The 14836-nt window shown below is 44.8% G+C and overlaps 1 long non-coding RNA gene across 1 annotated transcript; it reads left to right on the plus strand.

Annotated features, from left to right (window-relative positions):
* The first annotated feature begins 6976 nt into the window (after positions 1-6976).
* On the plus strand, positions 6977-8842 carry LOC142894863 (uncharacterized). The gene is made up of 3 exons (XR_012928061.1): positions 6977-7598; positions 7707-7859; positions 8558-8842. It is a non-coding gene; the product is annotated as an uncharacterized LOC142894863 (long non-coding RNA).
* The last annotated feature ends 5994 nt before the right edge of the window (positions 8843-14836 follow it).

A 14836-nucleotide genomic window follows, 5' to 3' on the forward strand; every position in this document is an offset into this window, starting at 1 on the left:
CTTCCCTTGTATGTTGCTCAGTTTCATGGGCGTCGGCTTCTTTAGACGGAGCACAGAGGCCCTGGGTGTTGGCGGCTCCTCCACTGCAGGACTTACTGAAAGGCTTGGAAAAGTGTAGTCCAAACCACTGCTCCAGGAGTCAGCATTTGCACGATTTTGCGCAAACGTTCGCAGGGGTCTGGATAGACCACTCCACATCCTCCCAACAATCCCATTTAAAAATCTCCTGGACGTTATTCCCATCGCATCAGCCAGTTCCTCCGTAGAGCGCCTTGCGATGTGTCCCAACTTTAAAATTCCTGCTTGTGCCAGGTGATTTCGAAGTGTGGGTGAGGAGAAAATGTCAGCAGATATAAAATCATTGTCGAACAGTGGCTCCTCAAAGATCCACATTCCAGGTGGAGGGTCAGGTGGTCTAAAGACTTTTAGACTTTTCCAAACAGTTAAAATTGAGTTGTAAAAGGGTGGTAGTTCTTTAAAACCACCTGCAGGTGGCTCCATCAGGAAAAGCTGCTTGTCAAAGCCCAGCCTTCCTGCTTCCTGGAACAGGATTCGTGTAGTGTCCATCCACCACACTGAGGTCCCATACAGGAATCGCTTGACTGTATGAAGTCGGAAACCTGCCACTCTGGAAACAACATCCACCAGGCCCTGGCCTCCTTCAGGTACTGGAAGGTGAAGGACAGCTCCTCTTGTCCAGTGGCGTCCAGACCAGAAGAAATCCACCAACAGCTTTTGGATTTCCTCCAAAAACCCAGTTGGGGGGACCAGTACCTGGAGTTTATGCCACAGGGAAGCAGCCACCAAGTTGTTTATGACCAGAACTCTTCCCCTATAAGACAGCTGAGGGAGCAACCATTTCCATGAAAGTAACTTGGCTCGAACCTTGTCCAGCACTCCCTCCCAATTTTTACTCACCAAATCCTCTTTACCCAAGTATACTCCCAGGATTTTGAGCCCATCGGTTCTCCACCTAATTCCTCCTGGAAGAGCCGGCACATGTGCTGGACTCCACTGGCCAATGAGGCAAGCCTCACTCTTGGTCCAGTTCACCTTTGCAGATGAAGCATCCTCAAAGAGCTGGAGACCTTGTGTAAGCGCTGAAACATCTTTTTCATCTTTTAAAAACACATTCACGTCATCTGCATATGCAGAAACAATAACTGGTGCGTGATTAAAAAGTCCAGGGAGGCTCAGGCTGCTCACCTTGCCTCTGAGCCATGCCAAGAGGGGTTCGATGGCAATGCTATATAGCAAGCCAGAGATAGGGCATCCCTGCCTAATACCCCTCTTGACCGGAACTGGTCTGGTCAGTCCCCCCTTCACTTTCACCACACAGGACACGTCGTGGTACATGAGTTTCACCCATTTTAAAAAATACTCCCCCAACCCAAACGCCCGTAAAACAGCAAACAAATAGTTGTGGTCGACACGATGAAAAGCTTTTTCTTGGTCTATGGATATCAGGCCAACATTCAAACCATGCATTTTGCACACATCAAAAACGTCTCTCATTAAAAACAGATTATCTAAAATGGACCTGCCTGGAACACAATATGATTGGTCCGAACCAATGATTTGGTCCATAAAGACTTTCAGTCTGTTTGCTAGTATTTTTGAGATAATTTTATAGTCAGTGCAAAGCAATGCAACCGGACGCCAGTTCTTTAAAAGTGTCAGGTCTCCCTTTTTGGGTAAAAGGGAGATCACTGCGCGCCGGCATGAAGCTGGGAGAGTTCCATTCTTAAAAGACTCATTAAAAACGTCTAAAAGGTCGTGTCCTAAAAGGTTCCAGAAATGTTTAAAAAATTCTGCTGGTAATCCATCCAGTCCTGAAGATTTCCCAGGGGCCATCTGCGCGACTGCTGCCGTGAGTTCCTGCAGCGTGATGTTGTTATCCAGGGCATCCCTGTCTGCAGGACTCAGGTGCGGGAGGTTGTTCAGCAGCTCCGCAACAGCAGTTTCACGGCAATCCTCCGCCCTGTAGAGGTTGGTGTAGAACGCCACGACGTCTTCCCTCATCGTGGCTGGGTCGGAGGTTACAGCTCCATCAGGCTTTTCCAGACCCATCATTGCACTCCTTTGGCCAGTTGATCCTCCAAGTTTAAAAAACAGGCTTGTTGGCGCGTCCATGTCTTTGATAGACATAAAACGTCCTCTCACCAGGGCCCCTTTGGCTTGGTCCTGAAGGAAAGAGCCCAGGCGCTTCTTTGAATTCCCAAGCTGTTCAGGGGGAAGAGCCGTCACCCCCTCCAGGTCCTTGACGTCCTTCTCCAGCTGTTCGACTGTTTTTTTAATGGCAGTTGTGGAGGATGCGCGACCTTTGAGTAAAAACTTTGATTTGTGCCTTCCCCACCTCCCACCACTGAATGAGTGAGGTGTAAAACTCTTTCTGTGTTTGCCAGTAAAACCAAAAATATTTAAAATTGTCACAAAAATTAAAATCATTTAAAAGTTTAACGTTAAAGTGCCAGAATGTTCTTTGTTTATAATCATTTGTTAAAAGCAGCTCGGTCGTAATTAAATGGTGATCGGTAAAACCCACAGGATGTATTTGTGAGTTTCCTGCACAGTTTAAAAAAGAGTCTGAAAGATAAAACCGGTCAAGCCTCGCTGCACTGACCTCCCCCCCTCCCATCCTTATCCATGTGTATCTTCTTGTTGTTGGATGTTTTATCCTCCACACATCAACCAGATGAGCTTCCTCTAAGGTTCTAAGGAGGAGCTTAGACGAGGCCTGGTGAGGCTCTTGGCCGATTCGGTCTATGTTTTCTGTGCAACAGTTCCAATCCCCACCCACCACAATGCATTCCCCCTGTGCAACACTCGCAAGTTTTTCTTAAAAACTTTAAAAAATGCTACACGATCAGGAAATAAGTTAGGTGCATAAACATTAAAAATGGTAAAAATAAAACCTCTAGTTTCTATTCTAGTAATTAAAAGCCGGCCAGGTATGGGCTCGGAGTGTGACAAAATGTTAACACTCAAGGAGGGCGAAAAAAGCACAGCGACACCAGCACTCAGGTTGGTGCCGTGGCTAAGTCTGTGTTGCCCTCTCCACCAAAGCCGCCAATCAATCTCGTTATCAATGTCACTATGTGTCTCCTGTAATAAGATAAAATCTAGCTTTTTTTGTTTAAAAATCTCACCCACCAGAGCCCTTCTTTGTGCACCCCTTCCCCCATTCATGTTTAAAGAAGATATCTTTAAAATGTCCATAGAGAAAAGAGTTAAAAGGGTAAAATAGACAAGATATAAAAGCCAGTTAAGAAACACCAGGTGAAAAACTGCCATAGTAAAAATCTAAGATGTGAACAGTTTTGCTTTACTAGAAATCTTTTTAACTTTTAACCTTTTCCTAAGAGAAGCCACATGTTTGGCCAGTCGATATCTCTTCCTTTCATCCAGTTCATCGACCCCCGCCATTTTCTGGTGGGTACTGACGGACTGGATGAACTTAACAATGTCCGGGAAGTAATCGGTTACTTCCACGGACTTGCCAAAAGTTTCATCTAGAAACTCAGTTACTTCCTGGAGGGAGTACACGTCAGATTTTTGGCTGGCACTGTCTGCCACTGAGGCGGAGTCAGAGTCATTATCTCCGTCCGTCTCCATGGTAACAGCCCGTGTGTTGTCAGCCTTCATGCTAACTGTGCAGTCTCTCGCTCCTTCACTAAGTTCGCTGTCGCTATTAAAAACCGATGCGTTTTCGCCGTCTGCGCTGTTTGATCTCTTTTTCTTCATTTTCCTCTTTTTGATGGTACTGGGTGCAGGCGCTACATCCTGCACTGGCACGGGTGTACCCGCTCACAGAGGCACCGGTACAGTCGCTTCAGGACTTACAACACTAGTTTCTTCCCCCCCCCAACCCCTCTGCCTCTGCTGTACGCTTCACAGCAGATGATGAAGCTGCGGCGTTCATTAGCGCGCCAGCATAGCTGTGTTGTGCCGGTTTGGCGGAGGGACCGGCGGGTACAGCGCCGGGCCCCGCACCCCCCTCCACCGGACCAGGGAGCGTTACCGCCGGTCTGTGCGGACACGCCACCCTTTTATGTCCGACATCCCCGCACTCAAAACATTTCAGATTCCCTGAGTTTGCATAGACCATGTAGTACGCATCCCCATGTTTTACTCGGAAAGAAATGTCCAGAGTCGGCGTGTCGAGGTACATGAACACCTGTCTGCGAAGAGATTGAACGTGCTGTAGCTTCTCGTTCTTACAGCCCAAAGTGACATTTTTAAAACCGCTGGCAAACTTACCGAAACGCCGCAACTCTCTCTCCAACGCTTCGTTCGGGATGAACGGAGGTACGGCGCTTACGGTGATGCGGGTAGATGGTACTGCCAGCGGGGACACTTGGATGAACTCCCCGTCCAACGTTAATCCCTCACCGATCAGGTCACTGACGTGTTTCTGATCGGTCAGGAACACCACCAGTGCCTTATTCATACGGGATGCGTATGAGATGTTGGCGTGCCCCACCTGCTCCCCGATCGCCAGTAGAACTTGTTCTACGGAGGAGCTCGGTGGGGACGCAACGCGAACGCCGTTCCTCAGTGACAGAGGCGACGCCGCAGAGGGCGAAGCCATCTCGGCCACGAGGCTGCCGCGACGTCCGGCGACAAACAAAACAAAAAAAACACAAAACTAAACTAAGAAAAAATACAAAAACTACACTCGCACAATCAAAAACTATTAACAAACAATTCTAAAGTGCTCAGTATGAAAAAAAGTTCACCTAGATCACCTATCCACCACCGAGAGACACGTCCGCCACCAGGTAGATAGATAGATAGATATAATATCTATCTATCTATCTATCTATCTATCTATCTATCTATATATATATATATATATATATATATCTAGATATATATCTATCGATATCTATCTATCTATCTATCGATATCTATCTATCTATCTATAGATAGATATCTATCTATATCTATAGATAGATAGATATCTCTCTCTCTCTCTATATATATATATATGTATATATATATATATATATATATATTTATATATATATGTATATATATATATATGTATATATATATATATATATATATATATATATACGAGAGAGAGAGAGAGAGATTTTTTGATTTTTCAACACTACTTTATTATCACAGTTTGATATTTGACAAATTTCATTTCAGAACATTATTCAAAATGAGTTAAAAAATAATAACAAGAATTTAAAAAAACCTAGTAATAATAACCTAAAATAAAATCAATAACCTCCTCAACTGAGCACAGCACACCATCAAGAGTCCAGGTCGTTAAACGGTTCGAGATCCTCCAACTTTCTGTAGTAGTGAAAGTCAATCATTATTCGGGCCTTGATCGCCCTGCAGCAGAGCAGCACAATGTCAGCGTCCACACTGTCCTCCACCTTCTTCTTCCTGCTGATGTACACCGCCATCTTTGCCTGGCCAAGAAGGAAGTTCAGCAAGCAGCACTTTTCCTTCTGAGTCTTTTTGTATTTAAAACCCAGGAGAGAGAAACTCTCTCCCACCTTCCTGAACAAGGTGCTTAGCAGGTTAAAAAGTGGCAGCAGACGGGAGCACTGGGTAAAACAGTGAACGACAGTTTCCACTGCCCCACAGAAGGGACAAGTGTTTGACACGGCAGTGTTTAAAACAGAGATAAAAGCGTTGACGGCTAAAATCCCATGCAGGAGCCTCCACTGAAGGTCGGCCGCCCTCTTAGACAGCGGAGCTTTGTAGAGGCTCCTCCATTCAGGCCGGAGCTCCTCCCCCTCAGCCAGGTGACTCCAGGGCAGTGGACGGCGATTCTGAAGCTTCTGCCTGTTGAGCACCTCCACCATCAGAACCGACAGGTCTTTTCCCGTAGCGTCCTTCAGGCTCCGCCCACTCCGTTGATCCGGACTGGACCAGATGACGATGGAGGGAAAATCGTCGTCTGAATTTGGGGCGATCAGGCCCCGGCTGTAATCCCCCAACAGGTGGCGTTCTTCCCCCGTCAGGCAGCCTCTCCAGTGGTCCAGCAGTCGGCGGGTGAACCTCCGCGACCTCCGACCCAGAGCATCCACCAAGCCTGCCGCGTCCTGTAGGTGGGGACCTGCGTACTCCAGCAAGGAAACAAGCGATGTAATTCCAGCTCCCTTGAAAGCCTCGGAAACAGCTACTCCTGCCCAGGAGGGGGCGCTGAAAAGGCCTCCATGGCCTAGAGGTTCCTGCAACAGCCAGTATAGAGACTTGTGCAGAGTCCTCTGTCTCCTCACCAACTTCCACACAGTTAAAAGTCCACGGTAAAACAAGGGAAGGGAGGAAACAGTCACAGAGTTAAAATCCAATAAAAACACAGACTCCTGCAGACCCAGACCTCCAACCCTGTGCAGAACCAGCCGAGCAAGAGGCATCCACACCAGGTCTCGTGGTCCGTACAGCAGCCTCTGCAGGAACCGCAGGCGAAAAGCTGCGACCCTACTGGCCAGGTGCACCAGCCCTTGCCCACCCTTTTACTTAGGGAGGAACAGCACCGCCTGTGCCAGCCAGTGGAGACAATCCCAAAAGAAATTAACCAGTTGAACCTGGATTCGTGACAGCAGACCAGAGGGAGGGTCCACCACTGCCAGTCTGTACCATAAGGCAGAGGACACCAGATTGTTGATGATGAGGGTCCTTCCCCTAAAAGACATGGAGGGTAGCAACCACTTCCATTTGTTCAGTCTTCCCTCCATTGACTCTAGGACACCGTCCCAGTTTTTCTTTAAAACATCATCACTTAAAAACACCCCAAGATATTTCAGCCCACCTGTGGCCCACATCAGCCCCCCTGGTAAAACCAGCTCGGTGAGAGAGCCTCTACTGGTGGCAAAAGCTTCGCTCTTGTCCCAGTTGACTCTTGCTGAAGACAGTTTGTTAAAAAGGTTCGTGTTACTTTCTAAAATCCTAATGTCCTCTCGAGTGTTTAAAACAATCATCAAGTCATCAGCAAAAGGCGCAGCCAGACCGCCGTTGATTTTCAGTATACTCGCAACGTCACGGTACAAAACCTGGATCCAGGCTATAAAACCTGGGCTGAAACCGAAAGCTACAAGTGTCTTCCACAGATATTGGTGTTCAACCCGGTCAAAAGCCTTTTCCTGATCTATGGAAATAAGACCAGTCGCTATGTCCAAAGAGTCGGAGACTTCCAAAACGTGCCGAATCAAAGTGATGTTATCACTTATTAACCTGCCAGGCACACAATAAGTCTGGTCAGGGTGCACGATCTCAGCCATGACCTCCTTGAGCCTCAGGGCCAGAGCCTTCGACAGGACTTTATAGTCCCCACAGAGCAAGGAAACTGGCCTCCAGTTCTTCAAGTCTTGGAGGTCTCCCTTCTTCGGAAGCAGGGTGAGAACTGCCCTCCTGCAGCTCTGGGGTAAAAGTCCACTCCCGAAGCTCTCCCTGAAAACCTCCAACATGTCCTCACCCAACAATATCCAGAAGGTCTTGTAAAAATCCACTGGGATCCCGTCAATGCCAGGTGCCCTGCCATTAGCGAGGCTCATGAGGGCCACATGAAGCTCTTCCAGAGTGAGTTCGGCAGACAGTTGGTCCACAGCTGACGCTCCAATCCGAGGCAAGTCGGACAGAAAGGCCGACTCCAGTCCTGGAATCTCCATCCACTCAGATTTAAAAAGGTCCATGTAGAACTGTGTGGTGTGCCTCCGGATCTCTGTGTTCTCCGTCAGCGAGGAGCCATCACCTGATCGCAGACAGTGGATGGTCTTCCTCTGACCGTTCCTTCTCTCCAGACCAAAGAAGAACTTGGATGGGGCATCCATCATGGTGGCGTCCATGAACCGGGAATGAACCAGTGCTCCTTGTGCAGTGATGCCCAACAGGTTAGCTAAAGTAGCTTTTTTACTCTTAAGGGCTTTAACCTGCCCTTGATCTCCTGTACAGTCCAGTAGGTCCTGTACCTCAGTCTCCAGGTCCTTAAGGGATCTGGTAATGTACTTAGTGACGTTGCGATTATATTGCTGACAAAATTGCTGTACAACTGTTTTACCATAGTCCCACCACCTCGACACTGAGGTGAATGAGGACTTTTTTTCCCTGTGTGAGAGCCACACTAACTTAAAAGCCTCTCTAAAAGACCGATCGGCCAAAAGTGCTGTGTTAAAATGCCAATAGGCACTGGATGTTTTGACATCTTGAATGAAGACAGCACAGTGAACCAGGGAATAATCAGACACACCTAATGGGACAATGTGGAAATTTTTAAAAGCACTAAAATGATGTTTAAAACAATAAAAACGATCTAGTCTGGCCAGAGTTAAGGTGCTGTTTCTGCGGTGAGACCAGGTGTACTGCCTGGACCTGCTGTTAAAAACCCTCCATACGTCTCTCAAGTCGTGGGTCTCGATGAGACGATTGAGCCGAACAGCCGAGGCAGGATGAGGCTCCAGGTGGTTCCTGTCCACTGTGGCCTCAGCAGTACAGTTAAAATCACCCCCCAGAAATAAAAACTCATCAGCAACTCCACCAATGACATCACAAAGAGCGTTTAAAAAAGTAATTCTATCGACAGCGGAGACAGGGGCGTAGACACACACGAAAACCAGTCTTTTGCCCTCAAAGAGCGCCTTCACCATGATGGCGTGTCCAGCCATGATGTCCTGTGTCTCCACTGACTGAGGAGTGAATGCTCTGGAGAAGAGGACCGCCACCCCAGCACTTGTGGACAGCTTGTGGCTGAGGAAAAGCTGCCCTGGCCACTCCTTCCTCCAGTCAACCTCATTGTTAGAGTCACTGTGGGTCTCTTGGACAAAGGTCACATCCAGCTTTTTCAGTTCACACATTTTAAAAAGCGAGGCTCTCTTTGTCGCAGCTCGTGCTCCATTAATGTTAATGGTCCCAACATTAATGTTCATCATTGTGAAAAAAGCACCCAAAACAAAAAACATGACAAAAATAAAATCAGTCATCGTCCTCCATCAGTGCCACTCTGGCTTTGGTCACCATTTTCTTCAGCCTGTACACTTCCTGATCATTAAAAACACCGTCACCTCTAAATCGGCTGACCGATCTAATAAAACCATTAAGATCAGGAAAGACCGAGTCGGGTGTAATCCCCCTCTGACCTTTGGTCTCTGTGAGGAACTTTCTTATCTTCTCAAGAGGATAGGAAGTGACTTTTGCCTCTTGAGAGCCAGTTAAAACGACCTCCTCTTCGTCCTCAGAGAGGTTATGCAGCGCTTTCTTTGTTTTGCCCCCACCCTGCCCCTTATCAACACATTTCTTCCTTTTACTGACAATAATCTTCAAATCATGTTCCTCCAAAAAGCGTCGTTCGCACAACTACTTTCAGTTTCAATTCTTTCATTGATTTCTCTATTTATTCCCACCGTACAATCATTATTTGCATTTGAGGCGCCAGGTTCTTCCGCTGGGCTCTCAACCGCCTCGGTGCCACCGGCGGTGCCAACTCCGTCTCCAATTACGGTGGCATCGATCACACCGGCGGCGGCCCCGACAACAGCGGCATCACCGATACCGATGGCGGCCCCGACCGCCGCAGCAACGCCGGCACCAGCGGCGGCCGGTGCCGCGCCAGCAACAGCGGCGGCGGCCGGTGCCGCCGGCGCGGCATCGCCGACACCAGCAGCGGCGCCCTCCGTCAACTGCCCCGAACCCGAAGCACCGGCAACTTCCCTCCCAGCTTCGGGACAAGCTCGGATGAGATGCCCCTCCGATTTACACCCAAAACATTTCATGGTTTCAGACGTGATAAAAACAGTGTAATTAAAACCTTCAATATTAAAATTAACGCTCAGGTTTAGGTGGCTGTCTGCGTCTTTAAGGACCATGTAGACGTGTCTGCGATGGCAAACTACATGCCTCAGTTTGGGAGACTTGCAGCCCAACGACACCATTTTGATCGGTGACACAACTTGTCCGTACCTGGACAGCGCTTTGAGCAGATCCTCGTTCTTAATGAACGGCGGGGCGTTTGAGATGGTGACTCTCTTGGAAGGGTTGACCAGCGGGTAGACAGGAGTGAAGGCGTCTTTTACAACAATGCCAGCCTCCACCACCTTCTCCACGCTGTCCAGGAAAATCACCACCGCACTGTTCATACGCGATGCAGATTTCACGCTGTCAAACCCCACCACCTCCCCAACGGCATAGCTCACTTCTTCCACCGAACAACCGAGCCGCGATACAATCTTAACAGCGTGCCGGCGAGTTAGCTTCTCCAGCTCCGCCTGGCCGCCGCCAGCGGGCATAATGCCCAATAGCACCCCCACCCCACCCCAGTAACAACTGAAAAAGTTAATTAAACACTAACAAAAAAACAAACTGAGGGGAAAAAAAATAACATAACGAGAAAAACAGCAAAGAAAGTACGAGAAAGCACACTCGCACACACACCACGCTCACTTCGCACTCACCACACTCACGCATGCGCAGAGATATATATATATAGAGAGAGAGAGAGAGAGAGATATATACATATATATATATATATATATATATACATATATATATATATATATATATATACATATATATATATACATATATATATACATATATATATATACATATATATATACATATATATATATACATATATATATACATATATATATATACATATATATATATATATATATATATATATATATATATATATAGATAGATAGATAGATCTTAAAAGACGTTGCTAAAATAGCGGCACGCTAAGGTGCGCCTATCTGTACTCAGCGGCAGCTCAGCGTGTGCGACGGCCCGGAAGTGGGCGGGCAGAAGCGAGAGGATGAGGGGAGGGCCAGTGCCTGTTCTTATACCCTCGGTTCAATCAACGACAGGCTGCTTCCAAAGAAAGGTGTAGAAAAACAGACTGCGCCCTCTACCTGACGGTGGTGTCTCATACCGCCACATTGTAAAGACATTTTACATAAAAAAGAATGAATGAAATACGTTAAACTATAATATTATCTTTGATTGCCAAGCAATAGCAATTGCCAATACTTTCCTGTTTGAGAGTCTGAAACAGAGTCTGCTGATCGTTTTTCCATTTGTGGTTTAATGCTGGTTCCAGAAAATTTCGTGCATGCCTCCTGAAGGTGTCATATTTTATCATCTGGACATTCATGGCTTTGAATATCTGGAAAACGCATAAGATAAACTAGTATTACTATTTAGTATAAAACAAACTACATGTGTTTTTGTACACGCTACAGTCAATCCAATACCTTTTCCACCTGAATGAAGGATCCACCAGTAAAATAAACAGCTGCAGACATTTGTACGTTTCCTACAGGAGTGCTTCCTCTCAGCGGTTGGCTCTGCCATTTTCTGTTATATTGGCAGTTGAGGCAAAGCTGATGAAAGGCCACATATGTCCCCAGTCTCCGTGTCTGCACCCGGCAGACCAGCTTGCACACTGGACATTTTTGGAAGAATTCTTTCAAACAGCTCTCAAATACAATGTACTTTGCGCCATTGTAGTTTGTGGTTGACTCCATTCCACTGTAAAGAAAAAAGAAAACTCAATTATTTACATAAACAGAACTAACATTGAAAATGTTATGCTGTATTGGAACCTTACCTAATGTCTGATGTCTCTGTACTGGATTCACTGGGTTCATATGTTGAATCATGTGGAACAATAGTTTCTTGTTCCTCATCCTCTTCAAATTCCAGTCGTGGTCTCTTTGAGGGTCTGACACCTGGTGCAAAACCCCTCACTGGTGTGGAATAAAACTGAAACCCCTCGTCCAGCTCTTGTCTGTGTGTCAACATTCTGGTTTGAAACTGTTGCCTGTGTCCCTGATGAGAGAGAGAGAAAAAAAAAAGAAACAAAATAAAGATAATACATTTAGTTCATCATACTGTGATGGAAGGAAATATGTGATTAAGTTTAAACTTTATAACGAAGTATGAATGATATATCTGACTCATGCATTAAATAATATTCATTGACTGTCCTCATTACATACACACCTTTGCTTCTCACATGCCGTTTCAGCGTACCATAGGACAGCTGCGTGGCCACCGATTTTTTTTTTTTTTTGGATGAATCCAACATAACCTGTGTCCCAACTGAGGCCATATGAGGGCAGAATTGTTTGACATGCGTAATATATGCGTAAATACATGCATATATATATATATATATATATATATATATATATATACATATATATATATATATATATATATATATATATATATACATATATATATATATGTATATATATATATATATATACATATAAAATGGAGAATAGGACCAACTGACAGTCATAATTTTACGTTCATACAGAATATTTAAAAATTAATCACTGCAATTGGTCACTCTTTTGACCATTATAAACACTACTAATAAAAAAAACATCTTGATTGATAGTGCTTCCCAATTTTTGTAGATAATGGTGAAGTCCCTCAGCCATTTTATTTCACCCCGTCGTTTTTGAAAACTGCAGAAGTTCAACTTGCGCATGTTTTGAGTCTAACTTTGTTCATTTTAAAATGATTTGGTGGTGCGTTATCTGCCTCGTTTTTATAACCTTTTCTGAAACTGTTACTGAGCCACATCAATTGATTGCACAGCCGCAGTCCGGATTTCAGATTGTTGTGTGGTATTGATGGGTGTACGGAGGAATATCGAGTGTATAACTCATTATATCATCATGTAAAGAGAAGACATTCCAAACACCTTCAAAGCACAAGTCTAGGAGATGACAACCATGCAACGCAACAGACACAAGAGGGAAGCCAAGAACTACTGCATGTATGATCACAGAACATTCATTCATTCATTTTCCATACCCGCTTAGTCCCGAGCTCAGGGTCACGGGGGTCTGCTGGAGCCTATCCCAGCTGTCATAGGGCGAAGGCAGGGGACACCCTGGACAAGTTCATCGCAGGGCCACATAGAAACAAACAACCATTCACACTCACACCTACGGACAATTTAGAGTCTTCACTTGACATGCATGTTTTTGGAGTGTGGGAGGAAGCCGGAGAACCCGGAGAGAACCCACGCAGACACAGGGAGAACATGCAAACTCCACACAGAAAGGTCCCAGGCCTGGAATCTAACCCACAACCTTCTTGCTGTGAGGCGGCAGCGCTAACCACTGCGCCACCGTGTCGCCCTATTAGCACATTTTATCTTAATAATTTATGCTATCCTTTTAGTTTTAGAAAATATATTCTTTGGTTTTAGGACCCTCTGACTGACTGATGACTTGTTGCTTGTACCATTGGGTGACAAAGAAATGATTTACAATCGGAAGTTTGTCCATTTTCATTTGGAAATTTACCGGGTACCCTGTGCTCTTGACTTTCTGTGTCGGTCAAGCTAATCCTAGAGCGATTATGACTGGTTTGTCCGTGAAGTCAAACGCACAGAGCATTTTCAAAATAAAACACAACGGAAAAGCTCCCGATGGTGTTAAGTATTCATCGCTTTTTTTTTTTTCATCAGTTTCAGTTGCTGGCACAAACTACCATTGTCAATCAGTCAGAGGGTTCTACAGGTAACAGAACGTCATGAACAAAGAAAAATTGATTATATGTATGCTTGATTTATCCAAAAATGTGGTGATTGGTTTGTTTGGAAATATTTAAATATTAACATAAATGAAATACACCTGTGACTTTAAGTAAAATGACATGTCATTGGTTGCTATGATACAGCACAACATTCAACCTGATTAACTTTTACAGGATTGCAGCAGCAGCTCTCCACTGCTCCCTACAACTGACACAGATGAAGGGCAAATGGACATTAACCAAGATAAAGTTGTGTAACAAGTAAGTCCTGGTGATAGTCCACTGAAATTGGCCATCAAAGAATTACAATGGATATTGAGTCCAATAAATTCTTAGCAATTTCATATCAGGTTGAGATCCCACAGGTTGTTGTTTGTTTTAGTATTATTTGGCACCTCATGTACGTATAAATGAAAAGACCAAATGTTATTTGACAGCTAAAACATGCTAAATGTAGCCAGCAAAGATAATTTGAAATTTATAAGGACTTTTCTGTGATCAACATTGTGCTTAAATGTAAATGTAAATGTAAATGTCCGATAAAATCAGGAAACTCAATACAATTTCAAATTTCTTAGAATCTTACTACACAGGCCACTGCCTTTGTGATAAATGCCCGGGCCAAGCATCGTCTCTCACAGGTAAAAGATTCTTTCAAAACAGACTACAATTATTAATTGCTCATTTACAGATACACGCAGCTAAGTAGAGATTGTTGAAAAGGTCCTGTTATGGTTGGTGATCAGTCTGCCTGCCGTGTTCTTCTATTCACAACAGTCATTCGCCTATGATAATGTCCATGTCATAAGGAAAACTGTTTGTTACAAGTGTAGGGGAGGAAATATCTAGACACAAATAGTGATATCTCCCCAATACGTATTCTGTCATTCCGGTGTCAAGGTGAGGATTTCAAAGTAAAGTACATAATAATTAATTTAATCTGACTCCATTTGATAATAATAACTTCACTTTTATATCTTGATTGAGATAAATACTTGATTAACAATTAAGAATATAGACTCAATAATAATAAAATTCTCGTGATCTGACATTAGTCTTCAGTTCAGGGATGGCTTATATAAATTAACAAAACTATTCAATTTGTTCATTAAACATGGTAGAATAGCCTGATGTCTGGGTTGGAGTATTCAGTGGTTATTGAACATGATACCCAATCTTATCTGACCAACTCAGAGGTTAAGGGTTTGAATAATGTCCAGTGAAACTTACCATATAACTAAGGTCTTTGGGATTCTGATTAATCCCTATCTTAGTTCATTGATGGCAGATATAGACAAAGCATTCAGTG

Source organism: Nelusetta ayraudi, unplaced genomic scaffold, assembly GCF_046127955.1.
Source record: "Nelusetta ayraudi isolate G7.1 ecotype Tasmania unplaced genomic scaffold, CSIRO-AGI_Nayr_v1 ptg000045l, whole genome shotgun sequence".
NCBI lineage: Eukaryota > Metazoa > Chordata > Actinopteri > Tetraodontiformes > Monacanthidae > Nelusetta > Nelusetta ayraudi.